At 42.2% G+C, this 14,900-nt stretch overlaps 1 long non-coding RNA gene across 1 annotated transcript; it reads right to left on the bottom strand.

The window, feature by feature from the left end:
* Positions 1–3,427: 3,427 nt before the first annotated feature.
* LOC116373663 (uncharacterized) lies at positions 3,428–14,415 on the bottom strand. The gene is made up of 3 exons (XR_004209594.1): positions 12,729–14,415; positions 4,277–4,372; positions 3,428–4,002 (listed from the first exon to the last, which is right to left on the bottom strand). It is a non-coding gene; the product is annotated as an uncharacterized LOC116373663 (long non-coding RNA).
* Between the last annotated feature and the right edge of the window lie 485 nt (positions 14,416–14,900).

Here is a 14,900-nt window from a genome sequence, read left to right as displayed (position 1 = left end):
GTTAGCTAGCTAACATTGAACCCAGCTAGTTGGTTAGCCTTAGCTACCAGCAGGTTCATGCAGGCTACTAACATTATGAGTTGGGATTATGGTTCATTGTTTAGCTAGCTAGCTTCATGTCTAAACAAAAGACTCCACTATGCAAGTAACCATTTCACTGTCCCGTTTACACCTTCTGTATCCTGTGCATGTGACAAATAAACATAACTTTTATTTGATATAGTGTGTGTGTACCAGAGACGGTAATATGAAGAACAACATGACCTGCACCAAAGTCAAATTAGGATATAACGTTAGGCCAACGAGACAGTGTCCAAGTTCTAAAATTCTCAGGTAGAAAGCCCTGCTTTTATTTAATCACACTTACGGCCATAAGCTATTTTCTGTAGTTAGCTCACCCTTAACTTGTAAAAATTATCTTGTTGTGAGTTTATTTTCCTGTAATAATGAATACAAATGAGCTAAAGTTAAGACATTGTCAGCTGTATGGTATGGTCATTATTTGAACTGGCTAGCCAGCTAACTTAACGTTCGCTAGCTAGCAAACAAGCTAGAAACTAATCAAAACATTGGTTAGAAAGTTGCTTTTAAGTTGCCTGGTTTGCTAGATTGACATATACTAAATTCATTTTTAAACGGTTCGGTTTATTGGTGTTAAAATACACCAGTTATGCTATTTTGGACAACCAGGCTGCTGATGTCATGCATCCTGTCATTTTGTGTTTATACTTTTTCACAACATCAACGGCAAGTTTGATGTCGAGCGACAATAGAATGTTCATGATGTCACACGACAAGTGTCTATAGACATATAGATAGAAGTAGTATAAACCAGTCTTTAGTCTTGAAATCTTTGGTTGTTTAGTACACTACCATACCCACTCTGAATAGCACATTGCCTCACATGTAAATCCTTAAGGAGATGGATGGGGCTAAGGCTTAAGATGGTGTGAACGATGCTGAATGGGTGTAGCCGAAGAAGAGCTCTCCAGGAGGTGTACCAAAACAAGGTTCATTTTCTCAAAAGTGGGGTTAAGTAAGTGGGTTTCATTGGGGTAGTTTATTGTAGCTTAACTTCTTTCGTTGTGAAGTAATTGGTAGCCTGGTAAAATATATTTTCGGAGTAGCTTCCCCAACACTGAGTGTGAGTCTCTCTCTCTCTCTCTCTCTCTCTCTCTCTCTCTCTCTCTCTCTCTCTCTCTCTCTCTCTCTCTCTCTCTCTCTCTCTCTCTCTCACACACACACACACACACACACACACACACACACACACACACACACACACACACACACACACACACACACACACACACACACACACACACACACACACACACACACACACACACACACACACACACACACACACACACACACACAGGAGATGGATTGGATCTGTGAGTCGGGATCTTTCTTGAGCAGTATCTGTGACGAGGGGCCTGGAGCTGATCTACTGGCACTGGAAAACACCTCAGACGGGACAAAAAGTGATTACTAAGAAGACAGGACATTTGTAAAGTACAATGTAGGCATACTGACATTTACAGCAGAAAACTTAACACAAACACATCCATAAATTGTTGTTGTTGTTGATGTATCTACACTCAAGCTGGGCGATGTTTGTGTATTGTCCATATGTAGACTACACCTGTAAGATGATCTAACAGCGGACACAAGGAGAGATGAGACAAAACTAGCCAGTTATAGAATATTTTGCTGTAGGACAGCTGAGCTGACTGAATACCACGACATTCAACTTGCAGTAGTTGATATCATTTCCACAGTAACATGTATTTACATGTCATAATGAAACGTTGAAACTAAGTTGCAAGCTACTTTCGTAGCAAGGTGTTGTAGAACAAGTTTCATTTGAAACACATTCCAGACACTGGCTCTTGCTATCTTGCCATAACTGATTTGACAGAGAAATATCAGCTAGATAGGACAGTCAGCTGCAGCTATCACCAAGCTTTGCTAGCTAGCTGCCGTCAGCTTGGCTAAACACAAGGTCGAACGCTTTAGCCTCCACAAAGAACTGAATTAGCTGACCATCTTGAGATGGTCAGTCGGGAAGGGAGAAGTCCTCAACTTAAAACTTTGTTCTCTCCATAGCAAAGATAACTTAGTTTGCCTCGCCATACTCACTACTGCAAGTGTTTGTTGTGATTGAATGGCAAAGACACACCCAAGAAACACCCACATCAAACCACACCCCCAGACAACTCTTGTTTGCCTCCAGTCATGGGCCAAACCCCCATTTTGACGTGTAACTATTTTAGCAGTTACCTACACTGTTTTTTGATATCCCAAGACATATCCCACATATTTAGATACTTTATAGGAAAATCATGTTATGCCATTTTCCCATAGGATCCCATTCAATTAAAAAAATACATCTGAAATACCTTATAACCCCACATATCCAAGTCCTAATATATCAATATTACCTAAATACCTTTATTTATAAGTCACATGTATTGTTATTTTGTAAATACAAGCACGTAATTACAGTACTTATACCTATGCTAAAATAAGGGGTATTTTTGTCAATTGCATTAAGATCAGTGACTTTGTTATTATGCAAGTCATTTGGGATCAGTGTTGGGATTATTTACTTGAAAAAGTTAAATATTACGTATTACCTGTTACATTTAACAGAAGTAACATGTTACTTTACAATATTACTTTGTCTGGAAAGTCATGCGTTTTATTTAAGCAATAAGGCCCGAGGAGGTGTGGTGTACCGCCAATATACCACAGCTAAGGGCTGTTCTTGCCTGGATACTGGTTACCACCGTATTTTTTTCCTTCATATCCGTGGTACACCGCAGATTTCAGACGATCAGCATTCAGGTCTCAACCACCCAGTTTATTATACCCGTTATATTACTTTGCATTACTTTCATGAAAAAAAAATCTCAAAATCGCAACGTTTGTTTGACAGTCGGAGCGAGCCGCATGCGCTCTACCAACGATAGTCTACTTACTAACGCAGGTTTGATCACGAGTTTCTGAACAAATGAACATTATATTCTCTGGCAACAGCTCTGGTGCACATTCCTGCAGTCAGCACGCCAATTGCACGCTCCCTCAAAACTTGAGACACCTGTGGCATTGTGTTGTGTGATAAAAATCTGCATTTTAGAGTGGCCTTTTATTGTCTCCAGCACAAGGCGTACCTGTGTAATTTATTATAATGTTAACTATTATTTAACTAAGCAAGTCAGTTAAGAACAAATTCTTATTTACAATGACAGCCTACCCCGACCAAACCAACGGACAACGCTGGGCCAATTGTGAATTATCTTGGCAAAGGAGAAATGCTCACTAACAGGGATGTTAACAAATTTGTGCACAAAATTTTAGAGAAATATTATTTTTGTGCATATGGAATATTTCTGGGATCTTTAATTTCAGCTCATAAAAAAAATGGGACCAACACTTTACATGTTGCGTTCATATTTATGTTCAGTGTACATGCTAAATTCCATAGTAAGGAGAGAGACCTGTGCCAGACAGTTGAACAACTTTAACTTTCAATCAATCAAATCCTTTTGTGCTTCTCTGAAGTGACCAATCATACTTTATAGCCATGATATAGCCATGATCGTAATAGAAAAATAAGATTACGTCCCAAATGGCACCCTATTCCCTACATGGTTCACTCCTTTTGCGTGTGTGTGTGTGTGTGTGTGTGTGTGTGTGTGTGTGTGTATATATATATATATATATGCACTATATAGGGAATAGGGTGCCATTTGGGATGCAAAATAAAACAATTATTATCTATCTTTAATCAGAAATGATCTCCATAGAGCAGTGGGGATTGGAAGCTGTGGAAGTCTATACTGGATGGGGAGCGGGGGGGCCGTGGGGTCTGAGGCGCAGGCCCAAACTCCAGGTTGTTGAGGTTCCCCTGGCTCCGCGAGCGAGAGAGGAGCAGAGAGGGTAGGTTGGTGTAGCGCTGGGCCTTTCTTCCTCCTTTTGATGACCATTTCCCACCTGAGAGGGGGAGGACCAAAAAGGCATGTTTCATCAGTATCGGCATGCCATGGTTTACAGAAAGCGAGAGGACACATGAAAGGACACATGCAACCCATTAATTACAACAGCTCTACTCAAACTATACCAAACTACACCATTAGTGGATGAGACAGCTGAAACAACACCACCTACTATGCCTACTACATGGATTGACTAACTGTTGTGGTGGATGTGCTGTTCCCTTTAGCTACAAGAGGAAACCACAGGAAGGCCACACAGTAAAAGCACTTACATGACTGCGAGCCTGGTTTGTTGAACACATCAGCATTGCCACTCCAGTAATAGGCTGCAAGCTTGCCATGGTAGTCCCTGATGTTAGTTCTGGCATCTGATCAAATGGGGAAGAAGATATTTTCTGTATATCGATACTTAGACATACAGTGAGGCCCAAAAGTATTGGGACAGTGACAATTGTTTGCAGTTGTTTTGGCTCTGTACTCCAACACTTTGAAATTATACAATGACTATGAGGTTAAAGTGCAGACTGTCAGCTTTAATTTGAGGGTATTTTCCCTCGATATGGATGAACATCTCAAATTAAAGCTGACAGTGTGCACTTTAACCTCATAGATATTGTAGAATTTCAAATCCAAAGTGTTGGAATACAGAGCCAAAACAACACAAAAATGTGTCACTGCCCCAATACTTTTTGAGCTCACTGTGCAAGACACTAGATTTTGAACATATCTGACTTGCAAAGTCAGGAGATCATTTGATATGGTCCCAATAATTCATTTATTTACATATAAATCCATTCATAACATGCAAAATAGCAAATAATATGACAGAGTATTCCCTAAATCCCTCACTCACACACACACACAGTAGCCTAGAAACTAGGCTAGAGGCAGTTCAGCTGGCTCATACTGTAGGCCAGCAGCACTAATGGTTTTGAGTCTTATCTCAAACTGTCAGTGAGTGAACAGGAGTGAAGGACACAGGAGTGACTTGCTCCTCAGCTCCTGTATCTGACGTTTTTTTAAAGAAGTACCTGTGGGGTGTCATTAAAACTCATCTCCACAGTGTGATGGGCGGGAGGTGGTGCGGTCTCTGGCTATTGGCCCCGTGTTTTCCCACAATGCTCATCACTGTTACACTCGTGTGTACGGAGGCTCTCAACTGGGAGGGGAGCCTCCACCACCAATACCTGAGAGCCTCATTAAGAAATAGCTTGTTGGCTAGCAGGAAGATGGGCTGAAAACTCCCCCTCCACTCTTCTTTTTACTTTCCTCTTTTCCTCCTCCATTCCCTTCCACAATGGAGCGGCTGAGTGAGAGGGAGGGAGAGAGAGGCCCCCAGGGACTCTGGAGAAAGGCGGCAGGTAATTATCTGAGATAACATGCAGTGGAGGAGAGGGAATTGTGCTTTTGAGAGGAGGGCGGGCAGAGAGAGAGTGACTGAGAGAAAGGTCAGCAGCTCCTCTATTCTTTCTGAAGGCAAATCAACAGCCTGTAATACCTCTTCAGAATGAATGACACAGGATCCACCGATTTTAAAACGTCTCATTCTGTATTCAGGTTCTCTCCCTCTCGCTGCAGACGCACAGTTACCATCTGCCAGCCCTGCCAATCCAATCTGAATGAATAAGGGTGTGTTGTGTCTGCTTTGATTGCCATTTTGGGGCTGCTTGATGCAAAACAGCATTTAAACCTCTCATGACCATATGCAGATGAGGGGCAAGTCCCCCCTGTCCATGTAATCTTATTAATTGTGATCTAAAAAGGCAAAACTGATCCTAAATCAGCTCTCTTACTCCGAGATGCTAAATACATACAGTCCTAGGGCACTGTAGATAAAAACAGGCCACGGGTAAACAATATGTCCATTGGTATAGTTTCAGAAAGGAATGCCAAAAAGTAAATCTATTGGATAATATAATATAAACATGAGTATTATGAAGATCATCATGTCTGTGTAATTGATGCAAATTCCTGTTATTTGTTGATTGGACTGTGAATATGATACATTTATAATAGTTGGGTAAAAAAAACTGTAAATTCAGTCAGAGTACTTATTTCCCCCCACAAATGTACATGATACTGTAGATGTACATATCTGTGTAGACCAAGCAATTATAAAGCAGTTTAAATGAGGTAGAGGGCCCACAGAGGTTGTTTTCTCGCTCACACAGAGACAGTAATGGATGTGTAACTGACTCTGTTCATTACCGACAGTTTCCTCCTACTGACACTCCCTTGCAGCTCTGGTAAACAAGAGTTAGACAACTACTGCTGCGTGTCTGTCTGCAGAGACTCACCTATCTCTCTACAGTGCCTTCAGAAAGTATTCACACCCCTTGTCTTTTTCCACATTTTTGTTGTGTTACAAAGTGCGTTTTTTTTGTTGTCAAAGACCTACTCAAAATACTAACATTTGTAAAAACAATTATGAAAAATAAAACGCTAATATATCTTGATTAGATAAGTATTCAACCCCGAGTCAATATGCACTATACATACAAAAAGTATGTCGATACCCCTTCAAATTAGTGGATTCAGCTATTTCAGCCACACCCGTTGCTGACAGGTGTATAAAACAAAGCACACAGTCATGCAGTCTACATTGACAAACACTGGCAGTAGAATGACCTTACTGAAGAGCTCAGTGATTTTCAACGTGGCACCGTCATAGGATGCCACCTTTCCAACAACTTAGTTCGTCAAATGTTTGCCCTGCTATCCTGCCCTGGTCAACTGAAAGTGCTGTTATTGTGAAGTGGAAATGTCTAGGAGCAACAACGTCTCAGCCGCGAAGTGGTAGGCCACACAAGCTCAACAAATGCGAGGGCTGAAGCGCGTAAAAATCGCCTGTCCTCGGTTTCAACACTCACTACTGAGTTCCAAACTGGCTCTGGAAGCAATGTCAGCACAAAAACTGTTCATCGGGAGCTTCAGACGCACACAAGCCTAAGATAACCATGCGCAATGCCAAGAGTTGGCTGGAGTGGTGTAAAGCTCGCCGCCATTGGACTCTGGAGTAATGGAAACGCGTTCTCTGGAGTGATCTGGCAGTCAGACGGACCAATCTGGATTTGACGGATGACAAGAAAACACTACCTGCCCCAATACATAGTGACAACTGTAAAGTTTGATGGAGGAGGTATAGTGGTCTGGGGCTGTTTTTCATGGTTCTGGCTAGACCCCTAAGTTCAAGTGAAGGGAAATCTTAACGCTACAGCATACAATTACATTCTAGACAATTCTGTGCTTCCAACTTTGTGGCAACAGTTTGGGGAAGGCCCTTTCCTGTTTCAGCTTGACAATGCGACAAAGCGAAAGAAAATTGACAAAGCGAGGTCCGTACAAAAATGCTGTGTCGGGAAGAGTGTGGAAGAACTTGACCGGCCTGCACAGAGCTCTAACCTCAATCCCATCAAACACCTTTGGGATGAATTGGATTGCCGACTGTGAGCCAGGCCGAACCACCCTACATCAGTGCCCGACCTCACGAATGCTCTTGTTGCTGAATGGAAGCAAGTCCCCGCAGAAATGTTACAACATCTGGTGGATAGCTTTCGCAGAAGAGTGGAGGCTGTTATAGCAGCAAAGGTGGGACCAACTCCATATTAATTCCCATGATTTTGGAATGAGATGTTCAACTAGCAGGTGTCCACATACTTTTGGTAATATAGTGTATGTTAGAATCCCCTTTGGCAGCGATTACAGCTGTAAATCTTTATGGGTACGTCTCTAAGAGCTTACCACACCTGGATTGTGCAACATTTGCCCATTATTATTTTCAACTCTGTCAAATTAGTTGTTGATCATTGTAGGATGACCATTTTCAGGTCTTAACTTAGATTTTCAAGCAGAAAAAACTAATTCGGCCACTCAGGAACGTTCACTTTCTTCTTGGTAAGCAACTCCAGTGTAGATTTGGCCTTGTGTTTTAGGTTATTGTCCTGCTGAAAGGTGAATTCATCTTCTAGTGTCTGGTGGAGACTGAACCTCCTCTAGTATTTCGCCTGTACTTAACTCCATTCCGTTAATTTTTTTATCCTGAAAAACTCCCCAGTCCTTAATGATTACAAGCATAGCCACCACTATGCTTGAAAATATGGAGAGTGGTACTCAGTAATGTGTTATATTGGATTTGCCCCAAACATAAGTTAAAAACGCTGCTGCTTCTTTGTGGAACCAAACTCTTTCAAAACTTTTTAAAGAGACCGGCCCGTAAATGGAGGCAAGTCTGAATCGCGTGAGGGTGACAGACAGTCAATTGACAGTCATGTCGGGGAATGTTTGGAGAGTAATCTGTTTGGAGAGCTATACATTTAGCTGGCTATCTACCTTGAAAGGCAATAACAGAAAAGCTTAAAAGATATGGACTCTGGTAGAAATCTACGCAGTGGTGAGAAAAGCATGGAGCTGAATTTATCAAAGAAAGAAAGTGCCAATAGCATGGAGCCGAATTTATCAAAGAAAGTGCCAATAGCATGGCTAATCTCATGACGGAGATAAGGAGTCTAGGTACAAAAATAAAAAAGAGGATGGACGAAATGAAGCTTAGTATTGAAAAAGGAATGAAAAGTAAAGTTGATAATCATACACTTTTGCTGACTCAACTGGAAAATAATAACAAGCAGCTACAAGACCACATAGCTCTTGAAGTTGGACGTCTGGAGTCCCGTGTAGAATTCCTAGCATCTGGGAGAATAGGTGCTGCCAAAACAACAAAGTTCTATCATGTTTGCTGGACTTCCAGCTGATGAAAACGAGGACCTAAAAACGAGGACCTAAATCTCCAAAGTGAACCAGTTGACGTCGGTAGGCCTTAGGCTGCGAAACAGAGGTGATTGCAGTTGAGAGGATGAGAGACAGAGGTAAAGGTCCCGGGGTTGCGAAGGTGGCGTGACGGTCCGTGAAGGAAAAAGTGTCTCTGTTATGAAACAAAATGAAGCTGCGAGGCCATCCTGATTATGACAAAGTCTTCCTTCGATCAGCCAAGTCCCACACCGATCGCCTGAACTTCAAGAAGCTGCTGAGGGAAATACCAGGAGGAAAGGACTATTTCGTCATGGGAAGCGGATGGGTCATGAAACGAGATCAGCCAGAGGGACAATGTGGACAAGGACATGGGGTGGACAGACCTACTACATACTGAGGGGTTTCCCATCCCCTACGAGATTCGATTTCAAATCCGCATTGAAATGTTAACGGATGGACTACCTTAAACAATAAATTACGAATAACGATACTAAAATACTTATACCCAGACAATATCTCAATAAATAAAAAGCATTTGCATCTGCAAGAAACTATTGATATTGAAGGGTATGTAATGGCATGGACTCAACATCAAAACTAATGTGAAAGCCGCCCAGAGGCTCTGCGGGAATGGGAATATGTGTAAAGTTTGATATGATGAATGCAAATAAAATTGAAATTATCAATAAAGCCATAGAAGGAATTATTGGTTTGTGCTTTGAACATAGGGAGCCAGAATATTGTTTTGTTGTGTTTTCATGCAATTTGCCACCTGAACAGTCCACATGGGGTAGAGATGCATCCTCCCCCTATAGTAAATGGTTAAGTCAAGTACACCTATATACAGAAGCAGATGCTATTTACATACACTACTGGTCAAAAGTTTTAGAACACCTATTCTCATTTGTTGTTCTTTATTTTACTATTTTCTACAATGTAAAATAATAATGAAGACATCAAACCTATGAAATAACACATGTGGAATAATGTAGTAACCAAAAAAGTGTTAAACAAATCCAAATATATTTTATTTTTGAGATTCTTCAAATAGCAACCCTTTGCACAACCAGGTACTGTCCATAACAGAGCAGTACGTTACTTTTTAGGTGTCAACACGTTTGCACCTATACCTGCAATAACTGGGGACATGGGCTGGGAACCCTGTGAGGTGAGATGGAAGGCATGTATGGTGAGACTTTGGAATAGACTGTGGGATATGCCAACTGTCAGAAAAGCTAGTCAAGTTTTTCAATGAGATCTATCCATAGGTGGAGCCTGGGCAATGTCTTACCTTTTTCAACAGTCTGACTGTGAACATCTGTACGAAAACAAAATTAAGGGAGACATAGATATGATTAAAAAACTGTTGATGCAATATGAAAAAAAATGGGTGGAGGAGATTAATCATAAACCCGAATTGAGAACCTTTTGTATGATTAAGGGTGAATTTGTGTGTGAGAGATATGTTATGTATAACCTACCTAAAAGCAAGAGATCGCTATGTGCACAGGTAAGATCAGGGATATTGCCTCTGCGTATTGAAACAGGTCAGTATTGTGGTGAAATGGAAGAGAAAAGCCTATGTAACTATTGTGACCTCGAAGAAATAGAGAATGAAACTCATTTTATCCTCTATTGCCCTTTCTACCACAATATACGCTTGCTCTTATTCCAGAAAGAACATCAGATATACCCTGGTATTCTGTGGCTGAGAGATGAGGAGTACCTGAAATGTTTTTTTGTCCATTGTGTTTTTCCGTTTTGCAGAATATTTAGATAAAGCATTCACACACATCGCCACAAGCCCACATTACCCTCAAAGTAATGGCCTTGCTGAAAAATCGATGCAGATTGCATGGACAAAGCAAATGCAGACAAGATGGACCCCTACTTCTGTCTCCTTGAATGCCGAATCACTCCAGCAGACAACTTCAAATCACCAACCAGCCCAGCTATTGATGAGCAGCAGAGTTCGCTCAATCCTTCCCAGCACCAACCAGCAGCTGCAGTCTGAAGTCATCAGCTACAAGGAAGTCCATGCAAAACGTGCACAGAAACAACACCACCAATAGCGATCCTACGACAGGTCAGCTAGACCACTGCCACCACTGAACGGCGGAGAGTCAGTTAGAATCCAGGAGCATGGCCTCTGGAGGCCAGCAGTCGTCATCCAGCCACCGGACACAACATTCATATCACGTCCGCACCGCAGAAGGAGCGGTGTACCGCCGCAATTTTCGTCACCTACTGAACACAAAAGAACAACACACTGACGAGATGAACTGTTTCCCTGAAAGAGAACGCGATGGACTAAACACACACACAGCACAACATACACCATACTTACCTGCAACATCCACAAGAACTGTTGACTGACACAGAAGCATGCTCAGCTTCATATCACACAAGGTTCAGGAAGAGGTCAAGCCTAGAGCTGTCCTAAACCTGTGAAATGTCAAAGGGTGTAGTTTGATCGCTGCCCTAAAAGAGTTCCAGACTATAAACTTGTTTTTAAAAAGTTAACTTGAAATGCTTTGGTATTGAATTCATTTGAAATGCTTTGATGTCATTGCTACAGTGAAAAGCTGAGTTGCTGAGAAATCTTTATTTTAAAAGTAACAGTATGTTGAGTCATTGTTTCAGAGTCTGTTATGTTGATGCAGTTGGTGCAGTATGCAGAATAAATGGTTACTTACCTTGAGTTCAAACTACAGAGCATGTATTGGTTGCATTCTACCGTCGTATTATACTGTGATATGATTGGTTAAGACCACCCAAGTCATGAGGTCATTTTTTCCTGTTGTTCATGGCCGGAGACACATGAACATGCCAGTTATAGCTAACTAATAAACAGCTATGTTTAGAAAGATCCTGTCGTCTTGCATTTTATTATTTTGTACAAAGCGTGCAAAACAAGACACAGCACACCTGGTCTTCCAGGTTAGTTCAATCAAAAACATGAAGTGCCCGCGGCACTCCAGGACCAGGGTTGCCTATCCCTGAGCTAAACTGTCACACAGCAACAGGAGCACTTGACTGACAGGCCAAACACCCATCCTCCCTCCCTGCTTCCCTCCCTCCCTACCTCGCCTCAATCTCATTGACTCTGAAAGACACAAAAAAAGGGATTTGTAGAGGGGGGTACTTGGCAGAGAGATACCAGACTCATTATTCTCATTGGCCATATGGAAACATGCTTTTGTGTACAGAGAGAGTGTCTGAAGACAGCGACGCTGAGGGCCTGTGTGTCTGGGTGAATGGTACAGGCTGACTCTAAGCATATGGCTGTCTATACTGGCAGGAGGGTTCCACAACCAAGGCCTCTGACCTGGCACACCACCACAGGGATCCTGCAGATTTGAGTCTGAGTCCCAAATGCCACCCTATTCCCTATATTGTGCACTACTTTTGACCAGGGCCTAGAGGAAGGGCCCATATGGCTCTGGTCAAAAGTAGTGCACTATATAGGGAATAGGGCACCATTTGAGATGCACAACTTGATCATGAATTGCTCCACTGGGCTTCATAGCTTGGTTAGACACATTAGAGCCTATATGTACTTATCCGCCTCTCCTTTTGCTATCTTTTGAGAGTTGGCTCGGCAGCGTCTAGCCTTGTCATCTGATGGAGGAGTTTGGTGCTCTGTTTCAGCTCTAACCATGGTCATTTGGGATGCGCTATTCTTTAGATTGGCTTTCAGACAAGCCTCGAATGCATGATCTGCATATCCAGCCTTCTCTCGCAGTGTCCGAGCCTGAACCCATATGTCATATCCTGTGTGCAATACGCATTTTAAACACTTTACAGCAGCTACAATGTAACACATGTGCAAGAACAGTAGTCGTAGGCAAACAGTTGTAGGAACGCGTTTCTGGTGTGCGTTGAGGGTCTGATTACGGCAAAGATATCAGATAGACGAGCTGCATTATGATTAGAACAAAAGTAGAGTAAGCGAGTCAGGTCGGTGTAATCACTTACTGTAGATGTTGATCAGGAGCTGGATGACGTGCTGGTGTCCGTGTATAGAGGCCAGGTGAAGCGCTGTGTAGCCCTAACAGTCCCAAACAAAACAAATCAGTGTTATGAACTCAACTCTCATTTTGCTCATGCTGTGTCATAAAATCCAACGGGGATCTTAGAGCACCAGGTCTGTGGGAAGTGCTTTGGAATATGGATTGCGAACGGCAGAGTGAAGTATTTGTTAGCAGTTTTTTATTTTTTTAGAACCGGTGTGTCTCTCATTCTGTCCATCTGCATCAGTCTGAACGGTTCTATCTGTACATTCTGATATCATCCCTAACCAAATGACATGTCGTGCTTTGACGCGTGAGGAATCTGTGTGTTTACTCCCGTCTAATGTGGGCTACTACCCTTGACTCACACCGAGTCATTCTCTGGCGTCATCATCATACGAAACACAGTGCTCCGAAACTTGAACGCCGTTTTCTTCGTCAGAGAGAAGTTAAGTGACAACCCCGGGTGAGATTTTGATGTCAGTATTGATAGAGTAATGGGTCTGTGTGAGGTCCTGGAACACAGTCATGCTGAACTCTTATCACAACAGAGACTTTATACGGGGCCCGGGAGACTCTTTGATCTAGAGTGCATCTAGGGAGCTATCAGACAAGCTGAAACACCGTACTGTGACTGTTTCCTCTGTGTTTCTTTCTGGTCACTTTCCTTCCAAATGGGTCTTTAAAATACATTTATCCAATTGTCCACTGAAAATAGGTGTGGATGGATGTGAGCGTGTGGATGTGGAGCAGATTAATATGCTGTGCATAAACGTAATGCACTTAACATACTGTACTGTGTGAGTATGTATTGTGAGGTCTACATTTGTATGGGTATTAAAAGACATGCTCCGGTACTTTGGCGACTAAGTATGTTTTACACCTCTGCTTTGGGCTGGGATGTGTCAATGTGTAGTTCATACATGTAGAACTACTGTTTTAACTCAATTAGCCACAAAATCCCTAGTTTGAAAGCAACTGTTTTTTTGAAGTTGTGCCGCGCCATTTTCCCTACATGTCTCCCCCACGTGGGCCAGCCCCCTAGCAATTCAAGTTCAAGCCAATGAGCTCCAGCCCCTCCCATTTGAGTGACAACTAGTTAGAGGCCTGCCCAGCTTTATCCAATGAGGTTGCAGGGGGGGGGCCCGACAGCTCAGTAGACACAGCAGAGAGAGAAAGAGCAATGACGTGATGCACATATCTGCACATATGTGACATGGTTAGAGCTGTTGCGGTGACTGTATTACCGCCACACCGGCAGTCATGACCGCAGTAAAATTCTACGTGACCGTTGAGGCAAGGTAATCTCCTCTTATGCACTCTGGACATCATCAGGTCGCTAATGGCCTGGTACGCGGGGCTCTATTGTCCCTCTAACCACTCTGTCATCGATGCAAATGCAATTGAAAATCACATCAAACACTTATCATCAAAACAGTATGTACTTTTAAAAACTCACCTCACGGTGAATGATCAATTTGAAGAAGAAAGATGTTCAACAACAGGTTAAAACTGAGTGGAAAACAAGGTTGCTGTGGATGTTGTTTCAAAGCCTAACACCACGAAATGGACAGCGCTTTCTAAGGTGATGATTCATTCAAAACATCCATATGCATGTTAGAGCTTATGTATAAGCATAGGCCTATATACAGTGCATTTGGAAAGTATTCAGACCCCTTTAATTTTTCCACATTTTGTTATGGTACAGCTTTATTCTATTATGGATTAAATTATTATTTTGTATTATAATGACAAAGCAAAAACAGTCTTTTAGGAACTGTTGCTAATTAATTCAAAATAAAAACAGAAATGCCTTATTTACCTAAGTATTCAGAAACTTTGCTATGAGCCTCGAAATTGAGCTCAGGTGCATCCTGTTTCCCTTGATCATCCTTGAGATGTTTCTACATCTTGATTGGAGTCCACCTGTGGTAAATTAGATTGATTGGACATAATTTGGAAAGGCACACACCTGTCTATATACGGTCTCACAGGTGACAGTTCCTCTGTGGAGATTGTAGAACATTCCAGAAGGACAACCATCTCTGAAGCAATCCACCAATCAGGCCTTCATGGTAGAGTGGCCAGACGGAAGCCACTCCTCAGTAAAAGGCACATGACAGTCCGCTTGGAGTTT

The sequence above is a fragment of the Oncorhynchus kisutch genome, linkage group LG4, assembly GCF_002021735.2.
Source record: "Oncorhynchus kisutch isolate 150728-3 linkage group LG4, Okis_V2, whole genome shotgun sequence".
NCBI classification, from domain to species: Eukaryota; Metazoa; Chordata; class Actinopteri; order Salmoniformes; family Salmonidae; genus Oncorhynchus; species Oncorhynchus kisutch.
This window is presented reverse-complemented; position numbering and strand designations above follow the sequence as displayed.